This window comes from Rhynchophorus ferrugineus, unplaced genomic scaffold (assembly GCF_030347505.1).
Source record: "Rhynchophorus ferrugineus isolate W39M unplaced genomic scaffold, kcgeb_rfMv2 rfM1, whole genome shotgun sequence".
Classification (NCBI taxonomy): domain Eukaryota; kingdom Metazoa; phylum Arthropoda; class Insecta; order Coleoptera; family Curculionidae; genus Rhynchophorus; species Rhynchophorus ferrugineus.
The window spans coordinates 32,792,229-32,809,246 of NW_027472580.1; the positions used below are offsets into that span (position 1 = coordinate 32,792,229).

Genomic DNA, 17,018 nt, shown 5'->3' on the forward strand with positions numbered 1-17,018 from the left:
ACTATTTGTTTTAATGCGTTTTTAAAACTATTAGTACTTAAATATAGAACAAAAATTTTAAACGTTTAAAATATTAGCCGTTTGAATTAATTCGTGATATAATTTATCCCGAAAGTCCGAAAAAATGTTTTAAATTTAAGTCAATTTCAGCTCACTTCAGCTCACTATATTTTCAAAGAATAAATAAGTATGAATATATAATACAATTATGGCAATAAACGAATTTCTTTTAATAAATTCAATTAGGGAAAACGGAATTCTTTAAATTAGTAAATTAACGAATATAAAATCTTGCTCAATAAACAAAACAATCATCGATCACAATGGATTCATCCATGGCTGAAGATATGCAATGTTATTTTAATTAAGTAACATAATCATTACAGTTTTTTGTGTAACAGTTACTTTATTGGAAAAAACGTTGTGTTGTACTGGGCGATAGCTGCAGAGAAAGCGAGACATGATGTAAAGGACACCAAAAATAAGGATTTAAAACAAACGTACGTTGCTTCAAGGCAACTAATTCAAATCAAGTAAATTGATGTTTTAACAAATAAGCACAATTTAAGAATATTTGTTATATTCGGTTGATATTTTTATTTCGCTAGATAATTGTCAAACCTTATAATTTCATTGAGTTAACTAAAAAGTACGATATTTAATGGTTCTCAAAATAGGCGTCTATTTGAATAAGGGCTTGCGGTTTCTTTCAATTTGTAGCGTACATTTTAAAAGCGTTTTTAAAAGTTGAAAATATAAAGAGTCAATCTAATTTAATATGATGATTCTAGCGTAATATATTGGCTTTTCTGAAGACTTATTAAACAAACCTCGTATTTCATACAGTTGAATTTTATTTTATTTTATTTTAACAAGAATATGATAAAGACCGATGTTTCTGCCTTGACTGACAAATACTTCAAGCCACTTAGTTATACAAGCTCAAGCAGAATTTTGTATGGAGCTCAAAAGAATGATGATGGTGGTAGCTTGAACGAGAATCAAAATTGACACTCCACAATAAATTGGTATTAAACAAGCAAATTTAAAAGCCACTCTGCAGTTTTAAGGTTACACAAAGATATCTAGTATTAACACAATCCAAACTTATCAAAGCAAAGTTTTCCGGATTATTCTTAAAGCCCCATGAGTACATTAGAAATGAGAACATCTACAAAGATCTAATTGTGTCAACAGCCAGCGAAGAAATTAAAATATTTGTAAAAGCGTATGAAGAAAGATTGCGTGATCACAAAACATCGAAGTACTACAACTGTTTGGAACAATGGACTTACCTAGTTGAAGAGAGAATAACCCTCTGAACTAAAATAATGTGATACTCTAATTTGGGTGAAAATTGTGCCGTGTTCTGGAACACTCTAGAATGCACCAATGTGAGTATATACAACCAAAGCTTAGGTCTTAGTTCTTGACTTTAAAACAACAGGAAAGAAAAATTATTAGATGGTTGTAGTTACTAACTAGTTTTAATATTTGCTCAACGTGCTCCTAAATAAAAAAAACTTCGTCTACTAAGGCTGCTATTTATCGTAAATTATTACTCATAATTAATCGGGCAAATAAATTCCAGTTTCTTGAATACAACAAAATTTATTTAAACGATTATATAAAACTGAGGTTAATGTAAATAATAACAACACCTTTCAGAAAATTATAACCAAACATCGGAAGTAATATTAGATGTAAAACACTCTTAGCATGAGTATTGAGTATGCATGAGCACGAAACCATGAGCTAATATTGTGTATATTATTATTGATATATCCATCTGTAAAAATATATGTCCAAAAAACATTAAAACTATTACTATTAAACAAATTAAGTTTAATTTGTCTAGTTACCTTGTCCTATTTTGACCACAGTGAACCACACGAGTCTTTTAAATACTGAAAACCGTATTTTAAGCGACGAAACATACATAAACATGGGATTTTACAAGTTGTTATTTTCACTTTCTACGTGGCATCAATGAGAATGGATCGATGTTGCAAGCACAAACGAATTCTTTGAATGCCATTGTTGTTTTACATTAAAGTATTATAATGATATGTATCACGTACACCAAAAATAATTCAATATAACATAATATTTACTGCATTGTTTAAATTTTCCAACCATGAGTAAATATTCAAAAATAATAACGAGGTATCATATTTGGCAGATATAGAATAAATATCAATAAATTAATTTATGAACTGTGAATAAAGGAACAACCTATTGATAGATTATTAGCAACATTTTTATTATTTTTAAATTCAGTTTATTTTTTTGTTTTTTTATTTTGTTTATTATTTGTATTAGTGATATGTGTTTATTTATTTGTTTTATTTTTATTGAGTAGCCCTTCACAATAATTCAAATTCAAAGTCTAAGTTTAAAATCAGAACGAATGTTTATTAGTACAAATGTTGGATCTATCTTACGACAGGTTGGGAAAACAATTAGTTAACACCAAATCTGCTCAGAATATCATTGCTGCCCATGAAAATATGCTGAAAAAACGAGGCAAACTATTCTTCTTTGTGTAGAAGAACTGGACTTTTGCGATGTTTAATTTGGCAATTATTACGACGAGTCCTCAATTTGCACTTGAATAAAATTCAACTGACCCAGCAGCTCAAAGTTACATCGTTTGTTCTCTAATTGGGCTTCAGAAAGTTTAAAATAGGAACCGAATATTGTAACTCTAGATAACGAGTTTAAAATGTTGATTATACATTACACAACGACTTTACTTATACTCAAAGTTGACGTTGGTTACCCTATTGTACATGCCATAACTGACATGCATATTTTATTTTTATAATTTATATTTATACTACTTGAAGTTTAAGAATGAATATAGTTATATCTTAATATAATAGCCTAATGAAATTTATACAAAATTTTTATCAACAAGTAGATTTATTTAAACTTATCTGTGTTTCAAGTTTGGATACGAAGAATTTAGTTAGGTGATTATTTTCCAACTTCTGTAAGTGAAATTATCTGAAAAGGCTTCACTCCCTTAAATCTTAATATTGAAGTTGGTTTATACGCATATTAATTGCTTCAGTAGCTTTATTGTTGGTGAAATTGTTGATTAAATTTTTAAGAATTGATTAAATGAATTGATTATTATTAAATCTATTTTTTCAAATAATCAATATACAAAATAATCAATATACAATAATTCAAATAACAAAAATATCATGATCAATATCATTATAACTATATATCTTAATGATAATATGTTTTATTGTATTTTGTCAAAATATTTTTGAATAGTTAAAATATCTCTCTTGCTGAAATATCCCTAGATTTTTATGACAAATATCTACATCGTTTCAATAATTTTAATTCAAAACCATTTTATCTAAACAAAAATAGCGGAATAAAATACTAAATATTAAATAAGCTTAAATCCTGCATTTCCGAAATGCTAGAAAATTACGGTGAACATATAATATAGAAGTAATAATTTTAAAGTACCTTTGCAACTATTCTTCTGACCTTATATTTGATTAGCAGTTATCTCAATTAATGCCTAACAATTTAATTGAGTGACACTTTATATTGTTGAAAAAATCGTTGAAAAACTGTCCTTAAAGTATGTAATCCTTTCTATAAGTTATTTAATTCATTCTATGGCGAATTTAAATGAATTAATTTAAATTTAATTGTTTAGTGGGGATAGTTTTCTATCAGTGTATATCTTTCTATCTGGCTTAAAATATATTTGGTAACCATTCAAATATTTTTCCTTGAGTGTATTGAATCACCTAAAATATTGTTGAAAGATGTTTCCTTATTTCAAGTTTATAAGAATTACATCGGAAAGCTTTATAAAGTGAACCAATATCTGTGTAAATAATTTGTAAGTTACGACTTTGGTACTTTAATTTAGGTCAATTTTATCAAAATTGCTTTTTAATATAACATAATAAAGTAATAAATAAAATCCAAAACTAGATATGTGAACGTGATAAAGAGAAGTAATGAAAACACAGACAATAACCCAATTCTTTGATATGGTTTAATAATACACGCCTTGAAATCTAAAGCACACCAAATATGTGAAACGTTCCGCTCGTATTTGTAATATTACAAATGTTCGGAATTATCTCAATTGCATATCGCGTTGCCAAGGGCAAGATGTAATAGAATGTAACGGCGAGACCTTAAGTCACCCACTTAGTGGTCGGCTGGTGTCGTTTCCGAACATACAATAAACGTATATGACAACACCGAGCAAAACTTGATCTGATTTCGCAAGGCTGGACAATGAAAACCGTCTAGAATCAGTTCCTATTTTTGGTCGGTTCGATTGTAAAACTAGGTTAATACAATAGATGGATATTTCAAACAAACAAGCATCTATCTTGTAATTTTGTAATTCTATTTTCTGTAACGTAAGGCAAGAAAAACGACGTTTACCTTATTATTTGGATAAATAACAGGTGAATTGAAAAGTCTCCAGCCTACCATAGTAAAACACATTTTTTGGCATAATTAGTTTTGTTTATTCAACATAATTCCCTTCTAAGATGATACACTGATTATAGCAACCCCTCAACTTTTCGATATCATTTTTGTAGTATAAGCTGTCCTTTGCTTCAAAATAAGAGTCAGTTTCTTCAATCACCTCTTCATTTGACGAAAATGTCTTCCCAGCGAGCATTCTTTTGAGATCTGAGAACAGTAAATAGTCCCTGGGGGCCAGATTTAGAGAATACGGTTGATAAGAAAGCAATTCGAAGCCCAATTCATGGATTTTTGACACGGTGTATTGTCTTGGTGAAGAAATACTTTTTTTTCTTCAAGTGAAGCAGTTTTTCGGCGATATCGTCTTTCAAACGGTCCAATCACGCAACGTAATAGTCGCTGTTGATGATTCTTCTTTTTTCAAGGTAGTTAATGAAAATTATTCCATGCGCATCCCAAAATACAGATGATTTGCCAGCCAACTGTTGCGTTTTCACACGCTTTGGAGCTGGTTCATCATGTGCAGTCCACTCGGATGACTGTCCATTGGACTTCAGAGTGAAATGATGGAGCCATGTTTCATCCATTGTCACATATTGATAAAAAAAACTCGGGTTTATTATGCTTGATCATCTTCAAACCCTGCTCCGTCGTTGTTTTTGGTCAAAAGTGAGTTCGCGCGGCACTCACTTTGCACATTATACAGACCTTTCTCATACACAAATATTCGTGAATGATATGATGTACACGTTCAGTTGATATCTTTAGAGTGTCTGCTATCCCATTCAGTATCAATTTACGGTACGGTTTTGTGGATTTATTTAATGTTTTCGTCGGTCACCTCTTTTGGACATCCACTGCGTTCACCGTCTTCGGTGCTCATTTCACCACGCCTAAACCTAGCATACCAATCCTTGATGGTTGATTTCAAGTCTTTTCAATTTCAAGTTCAGTTCAAGTTTTTGCTTCAACTGTTTTTTTTCCCTTCAAAAGTACACACATTTTATCAACACGTAAAATTCCTTTTTATCCATTTTTTTCATAATTAAAAAAGTTGTTTCACTCAAAATATTGTAATTCACAAACTAATGATCCGACGGCTGTCAAATTTATACATGCATCTTTTGAAGGTGAAAATATGGATTTAAATCTACTAGCGCCATCTCTGTGTCAGGCCGGGAACTTTTCAACTGACCTGTTAATTTCCTTTCATCTTAAAAATTCCTCTAATAAATTATGTCACAGTTTTTCAGTTGCCTTATTAAAATATTGGATATTAATTTTGTTTGTCTCATATCATCATATATATCAATAACATATATGATGTTCTGTATGCTGCTATTTTATTATGCCCATACATTGAAAATGTCTATGAAAATCTATACTTAAATGATGCGTTCCTCATAAACTGCCATATTCGCAGAACATTGCTCTATTTGGTTGTTATTTAATATAAGCGAAGGTATCTGGTCTGATTTACTTGATCTGGTCACTTGATTTGATTCGATAGCTTTCTGGAGTTCTTTGATGATGTTATGGGTTCTTCGTGTGATGCTAAAACTCCTGTGTCGTTTAGATATGTTGTGACAGCCAAACAAATCTCGAGTAGAAGTACTGGAATGAATAGAACTAATACCTTAAAATAAATCAGCATTAGAGATCGCCATAAACTGAAATCAAGTCAAAAATTGAACACAAATTGTTTCAAAATATGATCAAATAATTTTGTATCATAAACCCTTTAAAAGCTCCCTAAAAATTCTTAAATGAATAACGTTAGTATCTGTGAATATCATGAATATAGAATACTCATAAGTTGCATCAACTGCATCAATTCTTGAATCTCCATGAAACGTATTACGTATTTTCTATAAACTGAACGTTCTCTTTCTGTTCGTTCATTATAAAAGCTTAACTGAGCTTGTTTTATAAAAATCACCACAAGACTAATACATAGATAATAAATATTAACACGAAATAGTTATATTTTATAAATACATAATTATTTCTATAGATTTTTCTGTTATATAGATTACACCTTCTTCGACTTAACCTACAGATGCAAAATATCAAATTTCTGACAATATGGCGTGTATTTTAAAAATTGCTCTAATTAAAAAAAATGTTAATTAAAGTTAGTATAACAGATATAGATAAACATGCGGATATGTTGAAATATTTATTACAATATGAGTATCAAAAGTAATAAATCACTATAATAATCAGGTTCATATTAAGGTTTTTAGAAAAAATTCTTATGCAATATATTTCCACGTACACTTTAAATGCCTCGAGCAATTATTAGATGAATTAACATTTTTGGGTAATTACTTAGACACAAAACGTTCATAAAAGGACTCTTCATAAAATTTTAAAAAGCTATTATATCCTCAATAACTGTGCGTTGAAGTGTTATACAAATCAAGCTAATTACAGATAATAATCAATTATAACAATCAAGCTTTGTTATTATTAATATAACTGAATAAAAAAAAGGAAATAATATTATAGTAGTATATTACGTGCGAACATATTAAACAAAATAATAAACAGAGTGGAAGTTTTCAGGGTGTCCTATTATATATATATATATATATATATATATATATATATATATATATATATATATATATATTTATATATATATATATATATATATATATATTTATATATATATATATATATATATATATTTATATATATATATATATATATATATATATATATATATAAAGTTTAACGCGGGCTCCGAAGCACGGTCTTCACAGCATTCAGCCTACCGACTGGCGAGTGACCAACTTCAGAAATCATCCCAGAAGACATCCGGTCTTACCCAGCCTCGTCACTGGCGTGACTGGGATCATTTTCCTTGTCTGATTTTACACTCTTGTCTAAGAACACTTACAAATGTTAAACAATCACAAACATGCCGGCGGTGTCCTTTTTATTTAACGTTAACTCGGATAGCTATAGTACGTGGAGACTGTTTACTTATGAGGATCATATAAAATGGAATATTTTAGATAAAACTAAAAATTTGTTAAATTCAAATATAACATAGAATATCTAATATTTACAACTGCCATAACTGCTTTCGAATTCGGAAAAAGTGAAAGTGTAAAATGCGATCAATGCCAACTCATCACGGACATTTTTGATGTACAGTACGACCACTTCCGCATCGAAATATTTTAATTTCAATTCAGCAATCGTCAGTTGGCAAGCGTGAGCGTTAATGAAGCCAATATACGCATCGTTAATTCTGTGGTGTTACATCATACATGGTTATTTAGCATTACACAATAACATATTATTTTTAAAATTTTTACTTCTAAAAAAATAGAATTCGACATTACATCCTTGTTACTGCTAGCTTACTGAGTTTATATAATCATTTTATGCCTGATATTGATAATTAATTATAACAATTAAGGAATATTTTGCCGCTTATGCGATTGCACCCAAATGTACATTGTGTACAAGTTTATTGTATACCGTAGATACAATATACAGAATTTAAATAAATAACATAACTATATTAAACAAAAAAAGATTATAAAATTTACATTATCATATATAACAAATTATTTTTATCAGCTTGATTAACAAAATTTAATATTTTACTGTATATAGATTATTGTTAAAAACTGGCATTGGGAACTAGCGACTGAAAACAGTCGAAATATTCGATAGTCGTAAAACAGTCGAAACAGTTCAAAGTCAAAAAACTAGCGACTGAAAATAGTAATAACTATTTTTAGTCAATTGCACGGTTCGACTGTATTGTTAAATTCGTGATGTCAGACGAAGATATATGAACCCTTTGCTGCATAGATTGTGAGAGAGGAAAGGACGGAGATAATCGCTTGGGGCAGTTAATTTTATGTGTGCTTAAATTTTCCTACGGTAGTATAAGCGAGACGGAGATGTGCGTATTCCTTCACGAACTAACTCTAAAAAAAAGGAAAAAATAATTACTGAATACCATTAACATGGAATTAATAATTTCATTTTAGAGGAAGTAGAATTACTTTTATATTTGAATGTTCTGTGGGCCTGTAAAAATCAATGGAATTTGTCTATGGAATGGAATCATACCCTAAAAATGTTATATTGTATTTTATTATATTCATTTTATTATTTTCGTATAATATACTATAATAAATATAGACAATACAATAGATCTTAAACAAAACCTAAAAACTAAAGATGTACAATAACCATAACTAAATAAAAATTAAACATAAACCTAATAATTGAAAAAAAACTAATTCTTGACATAATCAAAAATGATCGCGCAATAACTACTAGAGCTTTTTAAATAATTTAAATCCTTTATTTATTAATGAACGGAGATATTTTTAACAAAAATCGAGAGAGTAGTCGAAATATTACCTACTATTATTGTAAAAACTGTCAATTTTTTTTTACTATTTATTATTCACAATTTTAATCTTTTTACTCTATTACATTAACAATCTTGAAAAATACCGTTTCAAAATTCTGCTATATTAATATAAAATATATTGTTATTTACAAGGAAACTACCAATAAAATCATAAAAAAAATATCGTATATATTACATATAAATCTATGTAAGCATAAATTGGGTACATTTTTGTCAAGGTCGCAGCTAGGACGAGAGAGCCAGAACGTTAAAAATCAGTCGAGTGAAACTAGTAGAACCTAAAATAGTAACTAAAAGTACACGAATGAAACAGTCAATAGAAAAGAGTAGCAAAATTAGTCGGACAGAAAATAGCGACTGAAACAGTCACCGGTAAAAAGTAACAAAATCAGTCGAACCAAAAATAGCGACTGAAACAGTCACCGGTAAAAAGTTGTCAGTTACTAAAAAAATATAGTTCGAACACTATTAAAAACCAAACTTAAATTAAAAAAGTGAAGAACTAAGAAGTAGAAACCGATTTGCCGCCGACAATGCGGAACATCAAAATTTATTCCGTCAGCATATCATATTGTTGTGGCATTACCTAGAATTTAGGTTTGCATCGCTTGCCGATTCGTAACCTCTAAATGATATCATTAAAATTATGAAAAATTTTGTGATTTGACAATAAGATACCAATACCAACACAAAGCAAATTTTATAAACTGATTCGGTTACATGTTCCAATGCACCAAAGAGCATTCTCTCCCTTTTTAGTTACAGTAAAATGAAAAAGAAACATCTGCCAGTTTAAAACGAATTTTACCTTTTTATAACCTGCATCTGGCAATTTATTAGACGCCATCTATGATGTGAATTGACTGTTTTATTTTAAGCTAGATTTGAATTCCTGTTAAATTTTATGTAGACAGCACATATATAAGCTATACAACTACAATTTAAAATGAGTAATGTTAAATAAAACAGCAAATCTAAACAAATAGGATGTATTGCTTTTGTTCTTGCTTTTCTTAAAACATTAAACTGGACAGTCAGTGCAGACTAGCACCCAAGATAATATCGATATCCCGTTATTCTTTTTTCAGAAACATAATTCGGACAGTCACAAATTAAATGTACAAGAACATAACACATTGTACAATTTCGTAATTTTCTTACTTCGAACTAATATGACCAACTTCACGTCATCAAATAGCAGGCAGACATTCGGTCTCGGCTGTTATTCTCAAAGCATCAACGTCTTGCGATCTCTAAAAAGCATTGTCGGTACTAAACTTTGCCTCCTGTCAATTTGTATAACAACTAGATCGTATTGGTCGCAATCATTGCCCTCCAAGTCTTCATATACAAAACTGTTCATCTCAACGAATAACCAGATACTCTCGGTCTCTGTTGTTATTCGTCCTAGCCAAATTGCCTTGTAACCATTGCTTCTATTTTCATGACTTCCGAATATCAACATCTTCGATCTTCATGGTAATCCAATTTTAAGGTTTGTTCACTAAAACTATATATGTTTGTTTCAAGTGCAGCGTCTTGTTCATCCAGTTCATCTCCTTTACTAAACATCATTTTCATTCAATATTCTAAAATGCTCTTCTTTTATTCTTCTGAACTGCTGCAACAATTATTAACTATCACTATTAGCATCAATTTCTTTAAATATCTTCTTGTTTAACAAATGAATGTATACTGCCATTGAATAACATTGAAAAATATCTGACTTTAGCCTATTTTTAGTATAATCCCACTACTGATTTACAATAAATAGTTTTATTTCTTGGCAAATTTAACACAAACATTCAACAAAACATTATGATGGTCAATATCTTGACAACGTACAAGAAAGTACAATGGAGATTATAATAAAATTCGTCAAGCAAATACGTCAACAAGATACTCTTTGAGAGATTTTAAAAAACTGTGTGATTTCCAGTCAATGCGCCGGCTTTTGTATTAAAGGGTGTACATCTCAGCATTCCTATCGCCGGGTCCCTATACCACACAGTATCTACTGCTGGAGAGTCCCAAACTGTATTACCGGTAAACTTCGGTAGTTTTCGCCTGATTTTACGACGTTGCCATCTATAAGCAATCAAGAGGTAGAATCCAACTGCAACAGCAATTTTGGATTTTACTACGGCACTGGTAGGAGTTCCGTTTTGCAAGGTTAAGAATTTTGTGGTTTAGAGTTTATTTTTTCTTGTACAGTTATTATTTTGATTAGAAATGATAATATAAAAATATAAAAGGCAGTAATGGATAAATCATGTATTAATGTTTATTCTCAAAAAAAGGTATTGTAACGCTTTCTGAATCTGAATTTGAATAGACATATGATGACGTTCTATCTATGTGCTGTTTATGTTCCAATTTTTACTTTAATTTTGAAAATTGGATTCAAATACCTAATTTATTATATTTTAGGCATAGTTGACCCGACGAAAATAAAAGTAGAGATAAAAATTACTTGATGCCTTTATGTGAATATGTATAATCACAACTCTACAGCTACTACTTCCACATGTGAGCGTAATCGATCAGGAAATCATAAGAATATGTCTAAGTGTGAGAAATGAGAGTTATTAAAATCAGATAAAAATATAATTGCAGCTAAATTATCTGCTATAAATACAGTGGATGCTTATTGGACGAAACCCGAGCTAATTTAAACAGTAAAAATTTAAATAGATTTGATTCATTGGCTCATAAAGACTTATATAATATTCAGCAAGCAACCGATTGAATACCACTGATACAAAACATGAAAGTGACGCTACAAATGTTGAGGCATGGGTAAATATCTAAAATACAGGATGTGTGTTATATATGTCACTATCTTAGTTCCCGGGTACCTGCCTTTAAATAAAGAAAAGTTTATGTTAATCATAACAGATGATGGACAATATGAAATGTTAAATGAATATAGCCATTTGTTTTATTATTTAGATATTAGTTATTATTAGATAAATAAATTATATTTGGTACTTTAGATGCTGTTTTATTTTCCCTTTTTTCGTTTTAAAATTAAATATGTTTATAAAAGGTTTTACATCATTTTTAAAACCTTTTAAGCAAAATGTTATTTTTTATATGAAAGATTTACTACAATAGGTACTCATATTAAATCTTTTATATTATAAGAGACCATAAATGTACTGAGAATACAAAAATAATAATAAAACTTTATTAGTCTTCATATATAGGTATAATTTTCAACATCTGGCAACGCTGCAAATTTCAATATTTGTGTACATGCGGGGATTTTTCGTAACTAGACTCTTGTTACTACGTTCGCCACGATTAACGAATAAATCATCAGGTACCTTCTATGTAATTCGTAAACAACGTTTCTATATTCTCTTATATTCTCAAATGGCATTGCTCAGTCGTTCCAATAAGTCATCACTTCTTTCGGTTAAAACAAAATACGTTTCTAGTAAGTTAAAAGTCTTTGTTTTAAAGCATCAGCGTTTCAAAAATTAGATACATTAATATTTGCCCCAAAAAAAATGTTTTTCTTACTTTAATGTATCAAATTATTTTTCCCTTGTAAACTTATTGCGATTCTTTATAAACAATACCAAACAATCGTTATCAAAAATGACATTAATAATACAATTTCGAAACGATAAAAAGTACATTAATATGAAAATTGAACATGTGTCAGAAACTTCACCCTAACGGTAGGATCAAATATACACGCGGCAGTTCCCTTTTGAACTGCCGTTCTCATAATTGGCCCTGCGAAAGGAATTTGTGAGGTCAACGATTTTGCGTACGGTTATGTTGCTTTCGCTGATTTCTCTCTTTTTTTCTGTTTGTTTGCTCCAACTTACCGAGGTGTAATTCGATATAGAGCACTTGACTGTTTTTATGCCACATAATTTAGCAACAGGGGATTTTTTTGAAATCAAAAGGGAATACAATTCTCTTTACGGTACGTTTTATTTATTTTCCTTTGCGTTATATTTTTCGGCTTGTTATACGATGCTCTTAATTTTCATTTTTATTCTTTATTAACGTTTTAACGAAGAACATTGTTTACTGATGCAATATTAGTCCTTCGAGACCTTATTCCCTATATAGAGTGTCGTAAAATATGAAGGTGGATGAACGTGATAAAATATTTTCGTTATTTTCTTTGGTTTGGGATTTTCATCTTTTTTTTGTGAGTTAGCATTGTATAATTACCATAAAACATGTCATCTTTTTGTGGAAATCATTAATTCATTTTTAATCTCCCTTTAGTAGCGGTGGGGTTTTTTGTAAATAATTAATACTTTATTCAATTAATCGTATTTATTTGGTAAAATTATATTATTTATCAAGATATGGGTAGTAGTGACACTCATTCTCTAAACAGAATTTTACCCAGCATATTATTTTTTTGGCCTAAATGTCCTGTTATGACTTGATATATAGAGTGATTGACAAACATTTTCCGGATGTATCAGTTTTGTGTAAATCCTCTATGTTGTTTATATAATAAACACAACATCATGTTAGACAAAAAGCAAAACACATTAGAACCAAAACAAAACAAGTATACTGGTTAGTCTGAGGATACTCTCAACTTGATCTAAAATCAAAGTAGTTGATTTTAAACAATTTTAAAGCCAATTGGACCTATGGGGTGCAAATACAGAGTTGCACTAAAAATTCAAATCAACTAATCATCCAACGCTCTCAAAACAAGGTTCTTCCATTGATTACCAATGCCTATCGCTATGTAACCAATGAAGGACTGCACGATGACCTGGATATTAAATGGATTTGCGAAGTTATCCAAGATTTCGCCTTGAAACACGAAAGAAGATTACTAAATCATACTAACGTGGAAGCAATACAAGTGCTGGACACAAAGCATACGAACTTATATAAAGTGTATACTTTTAGTGTAAACTATAGCCATAAGTTTTTACAATTTTATAATTGAGGAATACATATTGATGTATTTTCTCGCATTCGTCTTGCTTGTGAATTAATCTAAGTACAAATGAAATGTAGTAAGAAATTTATTTATAATTAATATTGTACTAAACGTATCTAATACATATATTATAAAAAATATAATAAACACGTGGAAAGTTCCCATGGAACATTCAAAATAGGTGATGACAAAACATTATTGATAATGACGTTAAGATTAAGGTAAAACCGAAAAATTAGAGAACGAATAGTATAAAAACGAAGTAGATTATTAAAAGTGGTCTTATAATTGTCAAATATAAAATAAACATCTTATTATAAATAGTTTTACTCAAATATTATCAGTAGTTTAAAAGATATTGGATGTCTGTACTCGATTACTATATTTTATAGACCTAACCATATAAATTGCTCATTGAATCGACTGCATAAAGGCCAGTACTGTCTTAATCCTGTTTTAGTGTAAACAAAACGCCTAATTCTAAATGCTTCACTCATCACATCACATAGATAGGCATAAATACATCATTTTTCCGAACAAGCTGGTCCACATTATTCATGAAATATAACACCCTCCTTCTGAAGAAACGGTCGAGATTTGCGTGGCCATTGTTACGTCAGTTAGAGTGTCGGTATAGTTGCACCTTTGTCTGTCAAATTTATTTCTTTAATTTAACAATAATTAAAATAACTTCAAATTAACAATTTTTGTGTTGCATTATGTTTGACTAAATATCCATAGTATAACCTATATGATATGGTTTCTGAAGTTTTGTTGTCCCCAAATTATAATAGTCTAAAATTCAGCGACTGGGCTATTGCAATTTACCTTTAATGTTCTCAATTCAAACTGTATAACAACAGTATTTTGAGTGAAGGAACTTTTGTTATTGTGAAAAAAATTGATACAAAGGAATTTCGCTTGTTGATAAAATATTGCTTTGGCAAATATTGACCCTGCCCCAGGAAAATCAACCATCAAGGATTGGTATGCTAAGTTTAGACGTGGTGAAATGAGTACCGAAGACGGTGAACGCAATGGGCGCCCAAAAGAGGTTGTCACCGACGAAAACATTAAAAAAATTCACAAAATAATTTTAAATGACTGTAAGTTGAAACTGAATGAAATAGCAGACACTATAAAGATATCAACTGAACGTGTATATCATATCATTCACGAATATTTGGGTATGAGAAAACTTTGTGCCAAGTGGATGCCGCCCGAGCCCACTCTTGACCAAAAACAATGAAGAGTTGATGATTCAGAGCAGTGTTTGAAGATGTTCAAGCGTAATAAACCCGAGCTTTTGCATCGACATGTGAAAATGGATAAAACATGGCTCCATCATTTCACTCCAAGTCCAATCGACAGTCATCCGGGTGGACTACACACGATGGACCCGCTCCAAAGCATGGCAAAACGCAACAGTCGACTGTTTGAAGGACGAAATCGACGAAAACGGCTGAATTTGAAGAAACAGAAAGTGCTGTTTCATCAAGACAATGCACCGTTTCAGAAATCCATGAATTGGGCTTCGAATTGCTTCCTCATCCACCATATTGTCCAGATCTGCCCCCCAGCGACTATTTCCTGTTCTCAGATCTTAAAAGAATGCTCACTGGGAAGACATTTTCGTCGAATGAAGAGGTGATCGACAAAACTGCCTATTTGGAGGCAAAGGACAAATCGTACTACAAAAATTATATCGAAAATTGGGAGGATCGTTATAATCAGTGTGTTAGCCTTGAAGGGATTTATGTTGAATAAAAAAAAACTAATTTTGACAAAAAATGTGTTATGGATTATATGGATGTAATAGTTTTATGGATGCAACTGTAAATATAAATTATAACTAGTTTATAATCAAGGAATTAACGTCAAAGTGGCTAAAGTTACTGATGCGTAGTCGTGATCTATGGATAACTTGAAACATATATAAACGCCACCGAAAGTGGTTTCTGCTGGCTCTTAGTGGCAGCGTATCTAGCGTGTGGCTTTGAGGTTTCTCCCTTGTACGCATTGCACGTCCATCATAGCTGGAGCTGGAGAAGTGAGTGCACTAGTAACAGCACTGTTCATTTATTTATTTGTTTACTTATTTTGAAAATTTAGCTTAATCCCAGCAAGACCTATTAACCTGACAGCAGATCTCGCGCGTTGCTTGCCTTGATCTCATCACACGTCATTATTGTTAGTGTTAGAACATAAGCTGGTACCTCGCGTGCTACTTTCCCTTACTATCGTATGCACATATCTTACTTCATCCAAGCACAGTTTATCATTGCTATAATTTGTCGCTATTGTCGTTATTATCCATTATATGTTGTTTGTTGGCTATATACATCCATTATATGTGGTTTATTGACTATCTGAAGCACACATAAACGCCACCAATCGTGCTTCTTGCCGACTCTTAGTGACAGCGTATCTAGCGTGTTTGCCTCTGGCTTTTTCCCTTGTACGCATTGCATGTTCATCATAGTCGGAGTTAGAAGAAGTGAGTGCACATAGCAACGAAGTTGCCTATTTATTGATTAACACATTTACATATGTACTTATATATATTAACCATTTTAACTTTACCTTGGCGAGTACTACTAACGCTAATGGCAGGATTTTGTGGGTCTACCTCCCTTGATCTCATTGCACGTTTATTATTGTTGATGTTAGCGTATAAGCTGGTACGTATATGGAATAATGATTGTCCGTCAATTGTTGACTACCATGCACTAAGATTATTTTTAACCATCCTGGTTAATCTATCACTTTATTGCCATATATATCATTGTCCCATATCATCATCATATCACATCATATCATTGTCTTCCCCTTTATATCGGATTATCGATACCATCCATTACCAGTTTTCGTCGATACATTCATTTATCTCTATCATTGTTATCAATATTATTGTAACTGCCAGTGCCATTATACTTTAATTACTTGACAACAGAGGCATCTATTTACGCAATATGTCAACCATATTTTAATGTCACACTTGTCATTGAGAATTGGTTGCTCAGGTACGTTTTATTATGTTTGCAGAATTATCACCCGACCACCTCGAACATCAAGATCTCGCACGCTTATTTGCATTATTTATTTTGCGCTTTATTGAGTAAGTATAATATATAAAGTATAGCATGGTATGTGAGCTGCTTAATGATGAAAAATAAATCAACAAATACC

The 17,018-nt window shown here is 30.8% G+C and overlaps 2 protein-coding genes across 2 annotated transcripts in view; one reads left to right on the forward strand and one right to left on the reverse strand.

The window, feature by feature from the left end:
- LOC143193717 (uncharacterized) overlaps positions 1 to 2,003 on the reverse strand; it is a 35,819-nt gene extending 33,816 nt beyond the window's left edge. Inside the window, exon 1 of the mRNA XM_076400053.1 lies at positions 1,863 to 2,003. The gene's annotated coding sequence lies outside the window, so the exon portion shown is untranslated. The remainder of the gene's footprint in view (positions 1 to 1,862) is intronic.
- Positions 1 to 17,018, forward strand: part of Sol1 (CUB domain-containing protein Sol1) — a 1,033,997-nt gene that overhangs the window by 184,600 nt on the left and 832,379 nt on the right. The window lies entirely within an intron of this gene.